The 20,887-nt window shown below is 42.0% G+C and overlaps 1 protein-coding gene across 16 annotated transcripts in view; it reads left to right on the top strand.

Annotated features, from left to right (window-relative positions):
• Nucleotides 1-20,629: 20,629 nt before the first annotated feature.
• Nucleotides 20,630-20,887, top strand: part of GTDC1 (glycosyltransferase like domain containing 1) — a 184,545-nt gene continuing 184,287 nt past the window's right edge. For 7 of the 16 annotated variants that reach the window (XR_001522767.3, XR_001522765.3, XR_001522766.3 and 4 more), the window contains exon 1: nucleotides 20,632-20,717. The gene's annotated coding sequence lies outside the window, so the exon portion shown is untranslated. Of the gene's footprint in view, nucleotides 20,718-20,887 lie in introns of all 16 variants that reach the window. The other 9 variants (XM_015634570.3, XM_015634563.3, XM_015634564.3 and 6 more) reach the window with 6 other exon arrangements.

The raw sequence follows: 20,887 nt of genomic DNA, 5'->3' as shown, positions 1-20,887 counted from the left end.
TGAATAGGGACAGGCTGCTAATGGGCATTTTATTTTTTACAATCAAGGCAGTAAAACACTGTTACAAATTGTCTGATATTTGCATCGCCTGGAAAGCACATCCTGTTATCCAAAGACATGCTCTGAACATGATCTCCACAGACTCCCTCTGCTTTGTTTCCAGCCCCAGACTCTGCAGGACGTTTTAACTCCTCCATCAGCACCTTGGGTGTTCCCCAGTGCTCTGACTGGCATTGCCGTGGAGAGGAGGATGCTTTCCTTCCCCTGATGCTTCAGGAGCTGTTATGAAGCATGCAAATGCTACGCTGTGTTTCTTCACATCTCAACTGGGGTTTCTGAGCTCTTGCCATGCACAAATGTAGCAAATTCACTGCTTTCCCCTCCCTGCTTCTCTTCAGGCCTAAGGCAAAAGCTGCTGCAGAGACCACCTGGGTTAAATTAGCACAATTAAACAGTGTTAAGCTGCTTGAGGAAGTGCAATGCTGTTTTCTGTGTTACTGAAGTCATGGTACATGGCTGTCAAATTACTGTTTGGGAGCAGGAGGATGACCTGTGGGAGGAGCACAGAGCCAAAACCCTCACTTGTGTGTGTAAAGCTCCATCTCCTCATCTAAAGCAAATCACAGAATCACAGAATGGTTTGGGTTGGAAGGGACCCTTAAAGCTCATCTCATTCCACCCCTGCCGTGGGCAGGGACACCTTCCACAACCCCAGGTTGCTCCAAGCCTCATCCAACCCTTGACACTTCCAGGCATCCAGGACAGCCACAGCTTCTCTGGGCAACTTGTTCCAGTGCCTGACCACCCTCACAAGGAAGAATTTCTTCTTTGTGCCTAATATCTACTCTAAACTCACTTTCTTTCAGTCTAAAGCCATTACTCTTTAATTTCTGCAGAGTCCAGGGAATGATCTATTGTGCATTGTATCTGCGCTGTAACCAGCAGCACATCAGAGATGCTTTTTCAGAGCAGGCATGTGTGTTAAAGTGGAGAGGCAGGGATGTTATGCCAGAAATCTTTTATTTGAATAACTCTATAAGATGGGTGGCCTTCAGAAGCACACAGGTAGCGCTGCCTGGAGCTGTGTGGGGCGGCTGCTGTTGCCAGACCCGCTGCTGTAGGAAATCGTGCTGCTGAACCAGGATGACCTCGTTACTCCAAATGGAGCCACTTTTTCTGCCCCCAGATTTTATCCAATTGTCTGTTTGTTTGGCAACCTGAGCAGAGCAGTGTCTCCAGCTGGGCTGCTGGATGTCTGAAAGACTGAGGCTGTCTGCGAGCAGATGGGAATGTTCCCGTATTTCTGTCTCCAGCTCTCAGGGACCTGACTGAGACTCACAGCACTCAGAATGCTGAAGAAGAGTGCCCAAAAAATGCCATTGCAAATGCAGCTGGAAAGTCATCTTTTTTTATTCACTTTGATTTCTCAGGATTTTTTTTTTCAGCCTGAAACCCAGGTCTTGATTTAGTGATGCACAGAAAGGAAGGGTGTTGGGTGTCTGCTCATGTCTCTCTGTCCTACTTCTCCCACAAGTAGGACATCTGGGATTTATGGTCACCTTAGTCTGAAGCTTCCATCTCCTGCTGCAGCAAGCACCCACAGCCCTCAGAGCAGAGGCTGAGCTCCAAGTCAGGCTCTGTGCACTTTGCAGCACTGCTAAAATAACTCCTGTGACAAGGGGAAGGGAAAACAAGAGGAACTTCATAATTCAGTGCTGAGAGCACTCACCAGGACAGGGATGCCCTAAGCTGTCACTCCTGCTACCTTCAAAAGTAATATCTTCCTGGTTACTAAAAACATGTCCCTCTGGGGAGCAGCTTCCCTGTTTCCCCTGGAATTTCCCTGTTCCTGGATGCTGTATTCCCAGCCGTGCTCCCTTGCTGTAGTTACAGGCACCGTGAGCCGTGCCGGCACCATCCCCACTCAAGTCCAGGATAGACAGAAAACTGACTAAAGAAAATTAAGCTCCACCTTGATGTCCCACTTTTCTCAGGCTATGTTTTTGCAACTTCGTAGCAGATGGTATGTCTTAGGTATAGCACTTTGGAGATGCCAAGTGATGTCCTATCTATCAGTGTTTTTATTTAATGAGGAGGGAAATTCTGACTCCTACTTACACTTGGGAAGCTGCAAGAGGGAGACAGGTGTGATTCTATTTCATACTGCTGTATCATCTACCCAGAGCCCTTACCAGCTATTTTTAATCTGGACACTAAAGGAACTATTAATTAGGAAAACATATCCTGGTGCCTAATACAAATTGTAGAGACTCTAATGGTGTATTACAGCATCTTAATTTTCTTCAGAGACTACAATTAGCAGTGAGTTGGTCTGCAGCATGATGATTTTTTATTTTATTTATTTGTTTATTATCTGAGGAAATAAAGGATGCAAATATAGGGAAGCTGAGTCACAAAAGGAGAAGGATGTGGTTCCAGCCCAAAATGCTTCATTTGTGTCCAGTCAATACATTTAAAATGAGACATTTCACTTGAGGTACAGCTGAATGAGGAGGAAAAATAAAACTAAGTGGGGTGTAGTGGCTGTTTTTAAAATGTGAATTAGGTGACAATATTGCACATAACTGCTCATAAAAAATGTCACAGTTTTTTGCTATTTACATATAGCCAAATCCTTTATATCTCAGCTTTAATGTGGCACAATAGTTTCCATTACCCTGCACATCAGATGATAGATGTTAGAATTTTGGTGGACTTCCACTGTTGAACAGATGTAATTGAACCTTCCTGCTTTGTGGGATTGCAAAGAAGGATGATTATGTTGGTGCAAGATAACTTTATGTTCCTTTACACAATGAAATCCTGGTTTCTTTGAGAAATTAGGCTTGCATTATGACACAGGAAAATGCTTATTAGTGAAACAAATTCTGTGTAAAGACTTGATTATGAAGTCAGCTGAAATCCAAAAATGTTATTTGAAGATGAAATACTGACATCTCCGTTGTTCCTCTGCCACCTCTGAATGAAAAGGTGGGAAACTTTTCCCCCAGAGGAATGTGGATAATCTTCATCCATGTCCTTCTAAGGAAGCTGATGCTGGTGCTGGTCATACTGGATCTCTACAACAAAAAAGAGAGCCAACTCTTTGCAGGAGCTATTTTTCATTGGGAAAATGTAGCTGAACGGGCAGAAAAAGTAAAGGAAGAAAAAAAGAGACAACAGGAAAACACTAAAAAGTTGTAATCAACTGAAAGCACTGTGTGAAGAGATCATGCAGCTGATGACCTTAAAAAAAAGCCTTAGCACCAGAATAAATCACCACTACCATCACTGACTATACCTTTCATTTCCTCTGCACAAAGCAGAGGTACGAGGCACTGGGAAGCAAAACAAACACATTTTTGTCTCCTCTCCTGAGGAGGGTGGGAAACCTCCTTCTGCCACACAAATCCTCAGGCAGGGGCCCTTGTGGTCATGTCTTTGTGAGAAGGAAGAGGAGGTTTGACTGCACCTGGCCAGCTCATGGGGCTATCCAAGCCCATGGTGCAGCACACGGGGAATGCTGCGGCTTCTCGGGCTCACCACCACCTCTGTCAGTACTTCAGCCCTGTCCCTCTCAACATCCTCACCAACTTCACAGCCATAGAACAGGTTTATTTTAATCTGGTATGTCTCCAAAATAGATAGTTCATAACTGGCTTCCTTGCATTTCTAAATGTGGGTAAGAAAGCTGATGAATGAAGGAGGAAGCGGGACCTATCTGAGGCCGTGCCCCCCATTTCCCTTTCCTTCCAAAAAGAGGCATAAAAATAAGCAAATGTGTCAATGTGACAGAGGCTGTTTTCATAAAATCCCAGCCCACAACCCACTCCTGCCCTGGGAGAGCCTGCACTGGGGCTCTGCTCCTGCCTTGGCCCTGTGCAGGAGGGAGCTGGATGGGACAGCCCAGCCCAGGCAGCCTGCAGAGCCATGCTCCCATCTTGGAAATATGGAAAGGTGATTATGGATAAACTGATGGATTTTGGCCAGAAACCAGAAGATCTCAGGAACTCTTAAAGAGGTCTAAGCAGCTGAACATCAGCAGTTCCCTGCAGCCTGGTCCTGGGCTGGGGAAATAGTCACCCACACTTCCATGAATGCTTGCAGACATACCTTAGGCTCAGTTAGTATCAGAGACTTGTATTGTGTTTTAAATTAATTCTTCAGCCCATACCTTCATCTGCCATGGTACAAATGAACATTACAGGCTGAACATTAGATATTTATGTTCATCTAAGCTATCAGGACAGATTTTGACATGTACATTGAAGTTATTGCTTTTTTTATCAATATCACGGTACATTTGTCAGCAGAGAATAATAATTGTATTGCTATGTACATAACTGATCTTGTAGTGTGACAGTCCCTACACTGTGCACAATTGAACACATTTCATCTTAAACACAAGGTTATTAATTAAATTCAGGCAGGAATAGAGAATTTTAAACTGCCAAGAATGGAGCATCTCTGAGCAGCATCTTCTCCAGTATCTTCTCTCATAAATAACTTGGATTCTTACAGGATCACCTACTTGTCCATGGATTTGTTTGTTCCAGGATGCCAGAAGAAAGGCAAGGTCAGAGGTCTGAAATCAAGGACACAAGAGGTAGGACAAGGTTGCTGTGAAAGGATGAGAGCATATTTCTGAATTTCAGCAGGCATCAAGCAGCATCTGCTGCAGTTATGGAAGCAAGAGGAGCTTTCGTTCCGTTCCTCGCTTTTCACACACCAGTAACTCAGACAAATGCACTGCATATGTGGGCACAGGTAGTCATCTGCACTTTTCACAAGTGTCCAGCCAACTCTGAATTTTAATTACTTCTAACTTCTATATTAATTTCCTTCCAACCTGGCTGCTTTTTCTACAGCCAATGCTGGACTAAAGATGAGGCTAGGTTTCAAGAAACAGTAAGTTTAAAGCAAGAAATCCTTTTAAAATGACAAATCTTCACTCACATGCACTAGAATGTGCAGGATATTATGCACAAGAAAGGAAAAAAAAAACAACCTTAAAAGAGCCAGAAACAGCATTGAAGATCTGGGAAGAATTTCTCTGCCAGAGTTTAATGGAGATCATAAGAGAGAGAATGAGTCAGACCATATTTAAAAACTAATTGCCCATTATCCAGGTGTGACATTAAGACATTCAGGTTACCAAAGCAGTGAAATGTGGTTATTTTTACCAGCTGACCAAAGTGTAATAAAACTGTAGTAAAAATTCCCTGGGAGGAGTTATTGATCAATGTATGCCTCTTCTGGCAGATTGTGAAGAAGAGGAAAAGGATCTGTACCTTACCTCAGAGTAAAAGTCAGCCTTGACCAGTTTGAGGAGTTGAGATTTTCATGGCACAAAAAATCCCTAGGCCACAGCATAAAATAAGGCAAAATCAATGCTGGTAAGAACAAGACCAAGCAGTGTAGGATGAGAGGTCAGCTACTAGAGAGGCTCTAACCTTGTAATCAGCTAAAGGCTTAGATTTCATATTTCAATTAAGAGTTAAGATGCAATTTCAGTATTAAAAACAGAGATAGAGAAAAAAATAAATAAATGTGGGAGTAACTGCCAGTCATCTCACCAATCTTATCAGGATTTTCTGTTAGAAACAGGAGATGGACCTGCATGAATACATTCCTGAAACTTCAGCAATTTTCACAACAAGCAATAAGGCAGTGTGGAGGTCAAAATGGGATAGGGAGAGCAGGACCAACATTCATACTCTTCCACTGGGTGTACCAAAACACAATACTGTCAATGTAGGTATTCCTCTCCTATTTGTTTAAATGTCTTATCATTTTACTTTTCCTTAGAAACATAATTCTCCTTTTCCCTGAATAGTTTTGTTGATTTTGGATGCAAACTCATATTTTGCAAAATCTTCTTGCCACAGAAGGGTACTAAGGGAAAACCATTGCATTTTCTCACCTTTGAGTATCCAGATTAAGTGATGTTTATTAATTTCAGAAGCATCTCTGGCTATCAGACCTGCCCACCTCTGCTTCCAGCAGTACCTGTTGGAATAGTCCTGTGAAAGGGGCCCTAAACCTTTGCAGTTCCTTGGTTAGTACTGCAACAAGTTTTCCATTTTCTGATAACAAAACCTCAGGCAGCAATAGTTGTTGGCTATAGTTTGGAAGTTTCCTAGAAAGAGGCAGATTTTTCTGCCTTTTCATTCCCATGCACAGATGGAGACAAGACTAGGACTGGTTTAGCTCTTAAACATGACAGTGTAGCTAAAGCTGCTTTTCAGCTTAAATTGCTTGTATCTCCTCTACATATTCTCCATATTCAGCATATAAAGGGGCTCCAAGAGAGCCAGAGAGGGACTTTGAACAAGAGTGTGGAATGACAGAACAAGGGGCAGTGGCTTCCCAGTGCCACTGGGCAGGGTTAGGTGGGATATTGGGAAGGAATTGTTCCCTGGTGAGGTCCTGGCACAGAGCAGCTGTGGCTGCCCCTGGATCCCTGGGAGTGTCCAAGGACAGGTTGGATGGGGCTTGGAGCGACCTGGGATAGTGGAAGGTGTCCTTGCCCATGGCAGGGGCTGGGACTGGATGATCTCTAAGGTTCCTTCCATCCCAAACCCTTCTGGGATTCTGCAGTTCTATGAAAATGATGTGACCATGTTTCTACATTACTCAGTAATATATTATGCACTAATAAAGTAATCACAAAACACTCTTCAGTTTACTATGTCAAAAAGAAAAAAAAAATCCATGACAAGTATAATCTAGGAAAGATCTTGTCTCACTAACAACTTCCATAAACAGCCACATGTAAGTTTTTCCAGAAATGAGTCAAAAGATCACTAAGTCACTGACTGGTACAAAATAGATGCCATTAGGTAAAACTCATTCCAGTGAGCTCCAAAAGGGCAAAACGTTGAAGTGCACTGTGGGCTTTGCTTTGAAAACGTTCTTTCCCACACACCTGCTAGGCTGGCACAGCTGAATTTTCCCATTCTTGTCAAATCTTTCCCATTTAAGATGAGTAATAGTGCCAGATTTCTGGAGTAATACACCACTTAGTGTCGTATTCCCCAGTAAAGTTCCTCTATAGCACTTTTATTTGCAAAGGTTACTATGACAGCTGCTTGGCTGAATATATTTTCAAATTGGGTATTTTGTTCTTCCATAGCTATTTGAATTCTTCTTTAACTTCATGTCTTGAATCTCAAAAATTGTATCAACTTTGGAATGTGATTCATTATTTAATTGATCAGGATAATTCTATTTAATTGCTATAATTCACCTCATTTTTTGTAGGATATATCCATCTTCTACCTTCAGTCTTTAACTGACTGAAATTATATTTGCTGCACCTTTTTCATCTTTTATTAATTGATTGAGCTGTGACAGTTCCTTTTGAAACACCAAGCAGAAAAGACAAAATGTTTTCATAGATTCTGAGGCCATCACAGTTCTCCAGCCTCCCATCCTGTGTGGGGTGGATCACAGACATTCACACAATCCACCTCAATTTTGAGTTATTGAGTCTGCAGCTCAGTCACTTGTGGTTGACTTGGAACATATCTTCTAGGAAGTTTTCCAATTTCAAAGACTTCAAGTGACAAAAATTATCCCACATCCCATGTGCAGCATCCAAATGTTAAATTGTTCTAACAGCTGAATTATGTGCAATCTTAAAAATTTACACCTCGTTTCTGATATAACTTTTTCAGCTTGGGTTTATAGACAGACGACCATTTTCTGCCTGTCTCTTTCTTGTGGTTAAAAGGGCTTGTGGAATTGTGTATCTTCTCTGATTTATTTAATGGGCTTAAATGCAGGCTTAAATAAGTGGTATGCAACTGCAATAGGATTTTTAAAGAGATAATTTAGGGGCTCACTGGACAGCTTTGAAGGTAGTTAGTGAACATGCAGCTGGGTTTGAAATATATATGTGTGTGCATATATGTATATTTATATAAAATATATAAATATACATATGGGGGTTTATAGTTATATACAGATGCTACAAGTGTTGAGAAGGGATTAGATACCCAAGCTGGGAATTTCTGTAGGAAATTTCCTATACCAACACAACTGTTTAAAGGTTAGTGTGTCCAGGGCATGATCTAGTTACTGTCTCTGCTTCCTACCTCTTCTTCATATTCTTGTAGGCATCTTGGAAATTGGTCTCAGGTCTTAGATGGGTAAGGTGAATATATCAGGTGATTCTTAAACATAGAGGGAAGAGCAGGATATGAGAACTACAGACTGCGATGTTTCAGGGACTGAGGGAAATTACCAGACACTTCATGAAAAGTCTTTTTTTTTTTTCCTAAGATTTTCCTTAGTAGCTTGGCAACATGTAATTCTCCAGTCTCCCAAACCCTGTCATCTAAGTTATGTTAGGATTCAAACAGCTAGCAGACTGTAAACAGGAGAGATTAGTCATCCTCAGATCCCCAGCATTACCATTTTGGAAAGAGGGAGAGTGGTTCCTGTACGACCCCGCGCTGTTTACATTGGGGTAGCAGCAGGGAAGAACAAGGGAAAGTCAGATATAAATGGCACTTCAGAAAAAAATTGAAAACATTTGCCAGCACTGCAACCTACTACGTAATAGCTCCTGAGTGGTGCTCAGCTCTGTCTCACAGATGCCCTTCAGTAGGATGAACCTGAGCATCACAGTCTAGTGAGCGGGAGACAGTCTGCTGCTCTGTTTGAGCTGAATTCCCTCCTCACCATGGTGACCAAGAGAGTTATATCTGATCTGCTATTCTGGCAAGGTCCTCCATCATTTCTCTGTCTTCTCAGCGCAAGCCTCCTCATCGGCGTTTTCCAAGAAACCTCAATCACTCTACCTGACAGAGCCGGACTTCTTTCCAGCAAACGAACACCAAGGCCCAACACTGTCTTTGGAAAAATATGTTCTTCCCTCCTGGAAAGATTCCAAAGGGCAGGCTATCACAGCAAACCTCCTTGAGGACCAATAGCCTGACGGTAGCTGCCCCAAGGTTGTGTTTCAGTTTGTGTCTATAAACACTAGAATAATGTTGATGGGTGGGTAAAGGTGGGGCCTTTCAGTGCTTAAAGGGGGCTTACAAGAAAGATTGGATCAGATGTTTTGGTAGGGTCTGTAGTGACAGACAAAGGGATAATGGCTTTAAATTAAAGGAGGGTAGATTCAGACTAGGTATTAAGAAGAAATTCTTGGCTATGAGTGAAGTGAGGCCTTGTCACACAGGCTGCCCAGAGAAACTGCGGATGCCCCATCCTTAAAAGTGTTCAAGGCCAATTTGGATCAGGTTTGGAACAACCTGGGATAGTGGCAGGTGTCCCTGCCCATGGCAGGGGTGGGAACAGATGGCCTTTAAGGGTGCCTTTCAACCCAGACCATTCTAAGGCTTTCTGGTGCCATTTCACTCTGCATTGAAGCACTGACTTTGCAAACAGGTCATCCTGAGGTTCCCAGCTCCAGCTCTGGGACTGTAAATCGGAGTGATGTTACCTTTAGCTGAGACAACCCGGTCTCAGAGGTGCCGTAAGAGTCATCCAAGCCCTGTGCTATTGTTCCTGCTGCTGTGTTTTGTCTGGGCAGCCCAAACTCTTATAAACAGGAAACCGGAGACCTCGGATGATTTCTCTGCTTGAATAGAGATTGGTACAACTATTTGAGATTGCTGCCCTTCTTCCAAACAAAACTCATTTATATGAATATTCATAGGCAATTAAACTGTTGTGACTACTTAAGGAAATGCCTGGACTTAGGCATAGATTAATGTGTGTGTGTGTTTAGGTTACAGGTCTTGCTCCAGGACCTATGGATATCAATCTATTGTTTGGTCCTTAAGCTGCCAGCAGATGTGTTTTTCTCCTGAAACTCTTCTCCCATAAACACCAAATAAAACTATAGTTTGTGCAATAGTCCCAGAGATATCGGTTGACCCAGACTGTATTTGTTTGCATGAGACATCTTTACAGCGCTCTGGGGAAAAACCAGAGTTTCAAAACTAGAACATCTATCCTCAGACAAATCTGCTGAACCGTGGAGCTGTATTTCCTGACTTCCAGGTATTTCTTTTGGAGTAGATACAGTGACACTTGCACATCATTCTGAGTCACTCCTTGTGCATATGTGCACATTACATCCATTTTCTCCCGCGCTGACAGGGCATTGCCAAACAATTTAGTTTCGATAGAGTTGGCTCTTCAGCACAATTTTTCACACACACATTTTAGCGCCCTGAAAGCTGAATTCTGATTTACAACCTTTTAGGAATTTGTTTTTCACTGTGGTTTATGCCAAAGATGTTTTATTCATATAAAACAAATGCCTGACATTTGTTTCATTAAGATATTAAACTTGCACTCCGTTTGCTCTGCTGGAAGATACCAGCCATGTAAAGGATTGCCAGGCCAGGCTCTGGCGTGGGCATGGCTGAGGGGCTCATAAATGGCATGTGAGCTCATCTTTTGCAGCTCTAACTAGGCAAGCCCTGCTCAGAGCCCCGATTCAGTGGCTATTAAATAAACCAGAAAAGCACCCAACCCCACCCTTTGCAGCTGGAGCTTTGTCTGAATGTGATAAGAGATCATTAATTTTCAATTTGACCTCAGCCTATAACATTCAAGTGGCCTCTTTGTTCTCCTAGCGATGTTACAAGCAAGGTCTGAGTCAAGGGAACAGGAACGGAAATATTAAAATAGTCCTAAAAACCTCTTTAGTCTTGTGATCTTGCTCCTCCTAACTTAAACTGAGCACACCTTATCCATCGGACCATCATGGCCCCACGACATGGATTTCCTCTCTGTGACTGCTTCTTTCCCAGAACAAACAGCCCTGGTCAGCCAAGGTGAGCAGTTGTGCAGTGGTAATAATGGATATTGAAACTCCGCTGCGAAAACATGTTGTGAACAAATCACTGGGGCAAAGTTTATTTATATCAAATGTCTGCGTGTAGCATTTATAACAAACCAAAGTCAGAATAAAAGCTGAAATTCACTGATTAAAGTGCTTGCTGTGAATAGCTCATACAGCTCTGAATTCAAAGACTGAGTTGAAGAAGTTGTTATTACAATCCACTGCAAAAAGAGCTATTGTGAACCTATGGGCACATCAACAGCTGTCTATGGAAAATTATTATTATTATTAGAGAATAGAAAATGTCCTATTTTTAACAGATAATCCCAGAATCTGGGTTGAATTAGAATGAAGGAGAGCCCATCTTCCACATCCTTTTTTATTCAGGCATTTGGCAAGCTGAGACTTTACACAGTGTAATTTAGGATGTTTAAATTGCTGTTTGTTACTGGTGGTTTCTCATGGCAGTACCTCAAATACCTCAGGAGAGGATGTAAGGCTTGGGTCCTTCTGCAAATACACAGCCTCCTCCTATGGCTCTTAGGTGCTTTAGGGTGCTCAGTTTGGGTTCACAGGGTTGGAACAAGGTTGTTTGAAGGTGGTTTTTCTGCTTTCAAGTAAATCTAGCTTTGCATTGACTAACTCATGATTTGTACTGAAACAAACCCTTAAATCCTAGGATTCCTCTCCCTCTGGCAGAATTAATAGGCCTGGATGGCACCAGATTGGCAATCATTAGAGACTTCATTTTCTCTTGTCTGTAGATGCTCTGGGGGAAGCATCTTGTCCTATCAAGTGTGAGGAAAAGGGATGTGTAACACCTTGACCGTGTCTCCAGATACCTTCACAGCAGCCTGAGACCTGCTCAGAAGCCTTTGGAGCTACTTGGGCAGAAAAAATTTGTATGTCAAGTAACTGACATATAAAGGAATATCTTCCTTTATGGATCTGAACTATTTTATGCAAGTTTAAGGACAGTGGAAAGGGAAGGATGATGGCTTAACTTAGATGTTTGGTGACTTCCAGAGTCGAGCACAAAAACTGTAGTTTTTTGTTAGGGATTTTTGATGATGACTTTAGACTTGTAGGTATATGAAACCCTCTTGTGAAAAACCTCAAAAAAGCAATGTGGGTTTGACAAAATTTCAGCTTCCTGATGATATGTTCTCAGACAATCAGGGAAAACAAGTAATATTATCTGATAATATTACGTGATCCATGTGAACAGCTCAGGCAGAAACTGAGATCTGATAACACTTTATGCTAAATATCCTTATGGGGAAAAAAAATATTGTGAAATACTTTCATAGACAAATGGTGATCTTGAGCAACTTTCAGTTGCTCGGTGGTCAGTGGGCAATGCTGAAGCTTGAACCCAATGCTGATTTCAAATATTTTTGCTGTCTTCATCTCTGGTATTAATCTGCAGTGTGCCACTCTGCTCTGGAGTGATTATCAATGAAATGATGGATTTAACTGCAAATATTGGTAAGAGTTCTTCCAGATCTGCACTTTGTATTGCAGTGGTTAGCATTTTCTATTGCTTTTCACACCCAAATTTTAACTGTCTGAACATCATATTAATTAAACAAATTCAGAATGGGTAAATTCAGCAACTGGAAGGCTTATATTTATCATTGTTCAGTAATACTACCCAAGTGTCAGCTTTTAGTTTGAAAAATTCCTCTGAACTAGTAAACCAGAGAATAATAAAGATACTATAATTTTCTTTCACTAAAATAAACAGAATATTTTCCTAGTTAATTGTTTACATGTCTTACTCCTGTCACTTTTTCCCTTTCATCCTTATTTTTCTTGTTTTCCTTTATTCACATTTCATCTCTTGAACTCCTTATCTCTCTAATCCCTTATCCTTTATGTTTTTGTTTTATCTCTCATTCCACCATTTTATTCCCTGTTTCCTAAGCCTATCTCCCTTCCCATGCTAGGCTCCCCAGGCTTTAAATGCCCTCTGAACCCTTTTTCCCTTTCCCCCAGTTCTCTACCTTTCTCTTCTCTTTCATTTTTCCTTACAGCAATCTCTGCAGAACAATACTAGAAGTTGAGCTGGCAAGCTGACAAAAAAGAACAGTTGGAAAGAAAAGTTTACTCAAAGACAGGCACACTTCTTTAAGGGGAAAAAAAAAATATCTATAGGAAGGTGTTGCCAAATCATCTGCTTTTTCAGATGTGAAACTTTTAGCAAAGCTCTCTGCAGCGCTGATGTGAGGGAAGGAGCAGGAAACACTATCAGGTTGCCAGATGACTTGAGGATGGTGAGGTGGGATTCTGAAGTGCACGTGATAGCAGTAATTCAGGATATTATTCCTCATGTAAAAATAGCTATGCAAAATTAACACAAAGGCTTTGGTATAAAAAGATAAAAGCCAGGAAACTCAGAGGCTGTGCAGCTCTTTTTATCTCATTTCATTTTGGTTTGGGGATTGCGGGGAAACAGCAGAGGAGAGAGAGTGTTTACACTGCAGCATCTGGGCCAAGGTGTAGTCATGACAAAAGGTTACTGCACTCCTTCTTGGCAAATGGGTGGGGTGAGGACTTGAGTGTAAAGGTGATGAACTCAGGCTGGGGCCACATGGGCAGAGATGGGAAAGGTGAAAGGCAAAGCTGGAACAAGTCATGTGGCAGCGCGTAGGCACATATAGGTCACGTCATGGGTCTATGAACAAGAGAAAATTTCAGCTGTGACTTGCCCAGGGGTGTGTTTGTTACTGGGGGTAGAATAAACCACTTCAGGCTTTGTCTCAGTGTGTCTCAGCTTTCTAAAATCTTAAAGCAATGCTCCTTCCCTGAAGCCCAAGAGGCTTCAGCTGGCAAATCTCTATTAGATTGCATTGGTTTACCCTGAATTTGAATTTCACTCCTGGAAATAACATGGCCATGTGAAGAGAGCTGTAGATAGGATTGCTTTTCCCATCCCCACCATCCGAGCCGATGACCCTGTGCCTTGACTTGCATTCCTAATAGGATAGGCCTTCCTTTGTAAGGATCCTTTAGCACCTGTAGGTTACGTGTTCAATTAGCATCTATAGCCTGAACTGAGCCGAGTTGCACAAGCTTTGAAAAAAGTAACAACCAAATGGCTAATTAGGTCAAATTTGGGGCGTATCAAACTTGACAGTGTCTGGCTTACATCACTATGGATTTACATAATGGAACTTAACGGTGCTGAAGAGTCTGTTGTGTCTGCGGAAGCTTTTCCCCACAATTTTCTTTAAAACGTAAAACATTCACTCAGAAGAATATCTTCCTGATAACTTTTCTCTGTGTCTTGTATAGAGCAGGGCTTGTGCTGCTTATTACCTGAGGTACTAACACAATAGTATTGCAATCAGTTATCTTATTTTTCAGAACTCAGTAATCAACGTCAGCAACCAATTGTTTAGCAAATTTCCTTTTTAAAACCAAAGCTATTTTTCAACTGTTTGTTCAACTACAAAAGCCTGGGAGAGATGGCAAAACCCATGAGGACTTAAGGTAAATGCCTTTGTTTGTCTTTTCCAGAGATACTACCTACCAATAAGCAATAATAAAAAAAGCAAACAAACCAACAAAATCTCAAGTTAATAAAGTTTTATATTCTTACTGTGGCTTCCTCTGTCTTCTAGCAGCCCATCCTGTACATCAAAGGTCAGAAAGAACACAATGAGTCACTATCAAAACCCAAAGAATGCTTCGTGAACAATTACTATACATAAATTGCAGCCTGGTATTTCATTTCTGTGCCAACTCACAGTAATACAGCCCATTTCCTCTCCTTTTTTTTTTCCCCTGCTGCTTTTGTCCATAATAGCAAACAGCTTTGTTAATCTGCTCTCAGAGCTTGACTTTTTCTTTATTTTTTTTTTTTTTTTGGGGATGTATTCATACCATTGCCTTTTTGAGTAGTGGGCAGCAGTGGTATGAGGTCTTGTGCTCCAGCTCTGTAGGCTACACTTCCTTAGTGTCAGAGTCCCCAACAACTCTATAAGACTGCCAGGCTTTGTAGCAAAAAAAAAAAATAAAAAAAAAAAATCATTAGGAATACTGAGAGGGTCCCCTTTGAAACCCAGAATCAAAGTTTCCCTCAGAGAGGAATCAGCTGTACATTAGATCATTCCTGGCAGAGCAAGTGAGCCCAGTGCAGCTCTGCAACCTCTGCACATCCCTCAACACATCCACTGTCTGCAGGATCAACCCCAGGGTCCATTCACCCAGTTCAGCTAACTTGGTTCCTTATATATTCTTATTACTACGAATGTGGGGTAAAACAGGCCTGTTTGGAGCCAAAAGTACTTAGTGATCATCATCCTTGGTATTTCATCGCCCTGCCATTCCCATGTTTCCCACTTCTGGCAATACCTTGTGTCTGTGACTCTTGCTGCAATCCCCTCAAAGAAAAGCAGAGACATTCTTTCCCTTGTATAGCACAACATCCAAGAAATAAAAATCTTAAAAAAAATTCCTGAACAAATACAAGGAAGACAGATAAAGGATTTGTTATTTTGAGAATTGTTTTTCAGGTATTATGTGTGTGTGCAATTAATGAATGCAGACCCAGATATACAATGTCTTAATTTTATTACCCATACACTCAAATTCTGCATACTGGTCAGTTTTAAGTAGTCTGCTGGTTAACATTTATTGCCTCTAACAAGCAATAATATGGACTAGAAAGTTGTGATGACAAGTAGCAACAGCTGGCATTCTCTCAACAATTCCACAGTAAGAAAAGAGGGAAGTAAGATAATATCAGTCAGCTTCCTTCTGAAGAGGTTTGGTTAAGTCAGAATTCTTCGTTTCAGAAAATTACAAAGCAAAACTACTTCAGACTACTATTCTACCTAGCATGGGAGGAAGATAGTAGATATTTTTAATGTTCCTAAAATAATCACATCCTATTGTACCAAGTTCTAGTAAAAGGTAGACTGCAGTAAAACATTGCTTTTTTTTTTTTTTTTTGCCTGCTGAATTGTGAGAAATGTTCAAGGACCCTTTGCTTCAGTTCATAATAACACAAGTAATCAGATGTGTTTGAGGGATGTATTCTGTACCCTGGCCATGGGCTGAAACACTGGACTCAGGCAGGTCCAGGGCTTTTGTCTTCAAAAATATTAACATCAACTACTGACATGAAGGTGACTCCACAAAGGGTTTGTGACTGTGCTTGCAATACACTTGACAAGTTTGGAGCCTAAATTTTAATTATTTACTTGGTTATACTTGGGTTAACCCATGCAGTTTCCTGTTTTCAATATCTAAAAAGGAGGTGGTAGCACTTACATATCTTTGGGGATTAAGATCTAATCCTGGAGGGGGTCCAGCTGACAGCAATTTATACTTGTAAAAAATGCTATTACAGCAATTTTAAGTAGACAAAAGTACCATCAGGTCCTCCCAAGATTTGGATATATTGACAAAATGCTTTTCTAGGGCAATAGTGTTATCATAGACTTGTTTCAGTTAAAAGGAACCTTAAAGACCATCTCATTCCAACACCCCTGCCATAGGCAGGGACACCTTCTCCTAGACCAGGCTGCTCCAAGCTCCATCATCATGCAAATCTTATAAGTTATTAATTATTTATAAAAATGGATTGCATTTAGCAACCTTGAGTGAAAGCTGCTACAGCAGGCTAATTCATAAATCTATTTTGAGGCAAATTTCAGCAAGGAATTTGTAGTTTTTGTACATTCTTGGTTGATTAATTCTGAAAACTTGCATGTACACATATAATCTCCATTTCTGCATACGATTATACCTATCTGCAAAGTACAAGTGGCATAAGAGCCATAGAATTTGCATACATCCAAACAGAAGACTCAGTTCTGCAGGAGAACTTTTAGAATCATGACCCCTTCTAAGTTATACCAGCAAAATATAGAAAACTCGCTGTCACTTATGATGTAGAGCAAAATGAAAGTAGAGGTGATGAAAGCACTTGCTTGTGAATGAGAGAACAATAGATTCTTCAGTCCTTCCCTGCAAAGAGAGTATTTCTGCTTTTTTATTTTTTTTTTAAAAAATTTTCTTTCTTCTCTCACACTAACTGAATGTGGGTGGAAAACAGTAGAAAAAGAAAGGGTCATGTTTGCTCCTCAAAATTTGAAGACGGTGTTTTTTTCCTTTGCCACAGATGCTCCGTGCTCATCAGTTGCCGTGTACTTCTGAGAGAGAAAAGAGAGAGAGAAATTGCCAATAACATTGGTAACCTTAAGTGTAGGCATGCATAAAAATTTGCTGAAAATTGGGTTGTGGTACATGTTCTTATTTTAGATTTGCCCTTGTTAACGTCTTTTTAATAAACAGGTGCATACACTTCCCCAAGCTGTCACTGTTGTTTATCCAGTCTGCACACTTTATAAATCTACTAATGGAATAGACCCAATCATCTTAAGGATCTGTGCTTTAATAAGCTACAGTCTCAAAGTTTTCAGGAAAATACTTTCTGGCACTATAGTTCTGCTGGAAACAAGCTTCACAAGGTTTCCTTTCAAGATTTAAAAAAAAAAAAAAAAAAAGCAACACAATTTCACTTCTAAGTTCAGCACAATGTAATAGAGAGTTTGGCACATGTTTGACATTATAAGATTAGCAACAAAGTGGGATGGATGAAGGGAAGGGAAAATAAAAAGGTGTAAGAAAGGTGGAGCATCTCCAGAAATGGAGAGAGCTGAGCTGTTCAGCCTGAAGAAGGCTCCAAGGAGACCTTGCCACCCCTTCCAATGCCTAAAGGGGCTCCAGAAGAGATGGAGAGAAACTTCAGACAGCGGTCTGGAATGACAGGACAAGGGGGAAGAGTTCTAAACTGAAAGATGATATGTTTAGATTGGATATTAGGAAGAAATTATTGCCTGTGAGGGTGGGGAAGCCCTAGCACAGGTTGCCCAGAGAAGCTGTGCCTACCTCATCCCTAGAAGTGTTTAAGGCCAGGCCTGGATGGGGCTTGGAGCAACCTGGGATAGTGGAAGGTGTTCCTGGCCATCACAGGAGGGGTTGGAACTGGATGGTCTTTAAGGTCCCTTCCAACCCAATCCTTTCTATGATTCTGGATCTTGTTATTAGAACCAAATATTTATTCTGCATTGCAGGTTTCAGTCTTAAGCAGCATAAACACCCTTTATTGGATCCATCCCCTGGTTCTTTGAGAACAGAGATGCTCCAGCTCCTCAATCGTGTTTGTATCCTCTGCTGGACTCACTCCAGCAGCTCCATGTACTGAGGATCTCCAGAATTTGGGGGAATGAAAGCAGCAAAATAAATTTTCACCATCTCACTGAAGATGCTTGGAACTGGATGATCTTTAAGGTCATTTCTGACTCAAACTGTTCCATGATTCTGTAATACGTAAACCTGAAGTTACCTCGGTTGCTATAACACAAGACGAAAATTTCCAGCTATCACCAGCTCGGTTTGCAGTCGAGCCTACATGTGAGAAATGAAATAACCCCATATTTACATGCAGCTCCTAAAGGGCTCCTTTAACCTAGAACTTCACATGATTTGATGCAGTAAGGGTTTCACAGTGCCTCATTAGGTGAGCAACCCTTGAGCAGCCTCTGTGCTGCTCTGAGTCATGGTGATCCACAAGGAACTCCACTCACAGACTTCACTGCCAGCATTATTCCTTATGGGAAAAAGGCAAAAAAAGGAAAAAACTTTTTACAGCAGTGAGCCTGGGTGCAGGACAGATCAAGTGATTTGCCATGAAAAAAATTAGAGGGGCTCATTAGAGGCAAAGTTATTAGGCCAACCAAACAGTTAATCCTTGTCACACAGAGGTAACAGAGTTGCCAGCCTTGAACTCTAAATTAAAGGCACTTTCTGAGCACCAGAGAAGTGACTCTTTTTTGCAGCTTCCTCAGTACCATCCATCTACCATAATGCTGTGGTGTTTTTCTTTCTTTAAATTCTGGGCTCCAACTAATTACTGGCAGGAAGTGCCTATTTTTATGCCATTAGTATGCAAATGAGTGAGAAGTAGAAAAATATTCTAAAGGAACTGTTACAATATCTGTCCACAGATTACTGGCCAATTAGAACATGGGATTAGGGCTGCGGGACCCCAAAAGAGTATGGCCAAAGTCTTTCTGCTTGGGTGCCTCAAGTGTAGTTTCAATGGGAACTGTATATACACGGTCCTTTTCCTCAAAAAAAAGGAGAAAAAAGTTCAAGACTAAATTGCCTGCTTACAAATGAGCACTTCTACACTTGGAAAATAAATGCCTTCACTTCCTTGCCTCAATTTTTCTATCCATAAATTGGGGATAAAACATCCTGTTTGCATTCCAGCACATGCCAGGGGCAAATCATTCAGCTGGACTGGAGGCCTCTTCATCTGTCACTCTGTCTGAGAGACACAACCTTATAAAATTATTTATAATGCACATGATAAATATTAAAAGCTTTTCAGGTCTTACCACTTCTGCCTAGGTAAAACCCATGAAGAACTGTCTCCTTCATGATGTTTTCATATTTCCACAGCTTTGCAGTGTGAGGAATTCAGAGGTTCAGGACAGTGGAAAGCTACTGTAAAACAACTTTACCAGGATTTTTGAACCTAAAACTTGTGAAACAAAAGGCTGCCTTATACTAAGGGTATTTCTCATGCAAATCAGCCTTCTTGCCACTCTTTCATAATCACTGACTAGCCAAAGTAGGAAAAAAAATACATAATTCCTCAAGTTACTGGTGTTGATGCTTCTCACAGCAGTACTCTTTGGAAATTCTGCTTTGTTACTCTATTAGGTGCTATTCATTTGACTTCCTATTAAAAAAAAGAGAAAAGTTTCTGTCTACATACCAGAGATAACACGACACTAAACTGAGTCGGTGTGACAAAACATTTCTCCTCTAAAATAGTTTTGCTGGGAAGGTTTGTTACTCATTGCAGGCAAAAAGAGGGTTGGTACACGTGCCTGCAACAATTACACCTGCGAAGAGGCCACCAGGTAGATCAGGGAGATGGAGAACCTCTCCAGTGAGATATGGCTGAGGGAACTGGGATTGTGCAGCCTGGAAAGAGAAGACTTTGGGGTGGTTTTGTTGTGACCTTCCAGTGTCTGAAGGCAATTTACAGGAAAAATAGGACAACTTACAAGACCATGTTGTGTCAGGATAAGGGGGAATGGGTTCAAACTCAAAGAAAACAGATTTAGATTAGATATTAGGAAAAAAGTCTTTACTGGGAAGATGGTGAGGCACTGGAACAAGCTGCCCAGGGAAGTTGTGTCTGCCCCATCCCTAGAAGTGTTCAAGGTCCGGCTGGATGGTGCTTGGAGCAACCTGGTCTAGTAGGTGGTGTTCCTGGCCGTGGAGATTGAAACAAATAAGTCTTTAAGGTCCTTTTCAAGCCAAACCATTTTACAAATCTATGATGATTCTATGGTAACACCTGCTCAGCCTCTCCCAGGAGCTGCACCACCTGAAAAGGCTTGAGTTACGGAAAGAACACACACCTCCTACTCATATCTAACTGGCAACAGCCCTGATTGTCACTCTTTTCAGCTGCTTCTCCCAGAAAACCGTATTCTTTATTTATTTTATTTTTATTTTTTTATTTTATATATTTATTTTATTTAGCCCACCTGGCGCGTAACTCCTTGCGATTTATTCCTCCCACCCTTCCCTGCTCCCAAAACTCTTGCAAAGACGCTCGTCGCTTTCCTCTCACGGCTCGTTTCCCGTTCCATGGTTTTTCTCTGGGTTCCTTCTCCCCGTGCCCCGCTCGGCAGTCGAGCTCGGAGCCCCCGGGCCCGTCCCGCGGTGCCCGCGGGCAGGGAGGGTCCCCGGGCGGCGGGGCGGAAGGGGGGGCCGGCGCTGAGCTGAGGGAGGGGCCGGGACGCCGGCGCGTCGCTGCCGACGGTCTCCAGGAGGGAGTGAGGAGGAGGAGGAAGAGGAGGAGGAGGAAGAGGTGAGCGCCCTCGGGGTGGGGTGAGAGCGGGGCCGCCCGCGCCAGCCGGGAGGGAGGGAAGGGGTCAGCGGGGCGGGCGCTCGGCTGCAGGACGGGCGGCGGAGAGGGCTCCGGGCGAGCTGCGCTGCGCTGGGCGGGGGGAGCCGAGAGGAACCGAGGGCAGCGGAGGA

Source organism: Parus major, chromosome 7 (assembly GCF_001522545.3).
Source record: "Parus major isolate Abel chromosome 7, Parus_major1.1, whole genome shotgun sequence".
Taxonomy (NCBI): Eukaryota; Metazoa; Chordata; class Aves; order Passeriformes; family Paridae; genus Parus; species Parus major.
This window is presented reverse-complemented; position numbering and strand designations above follow the sequence as displayed.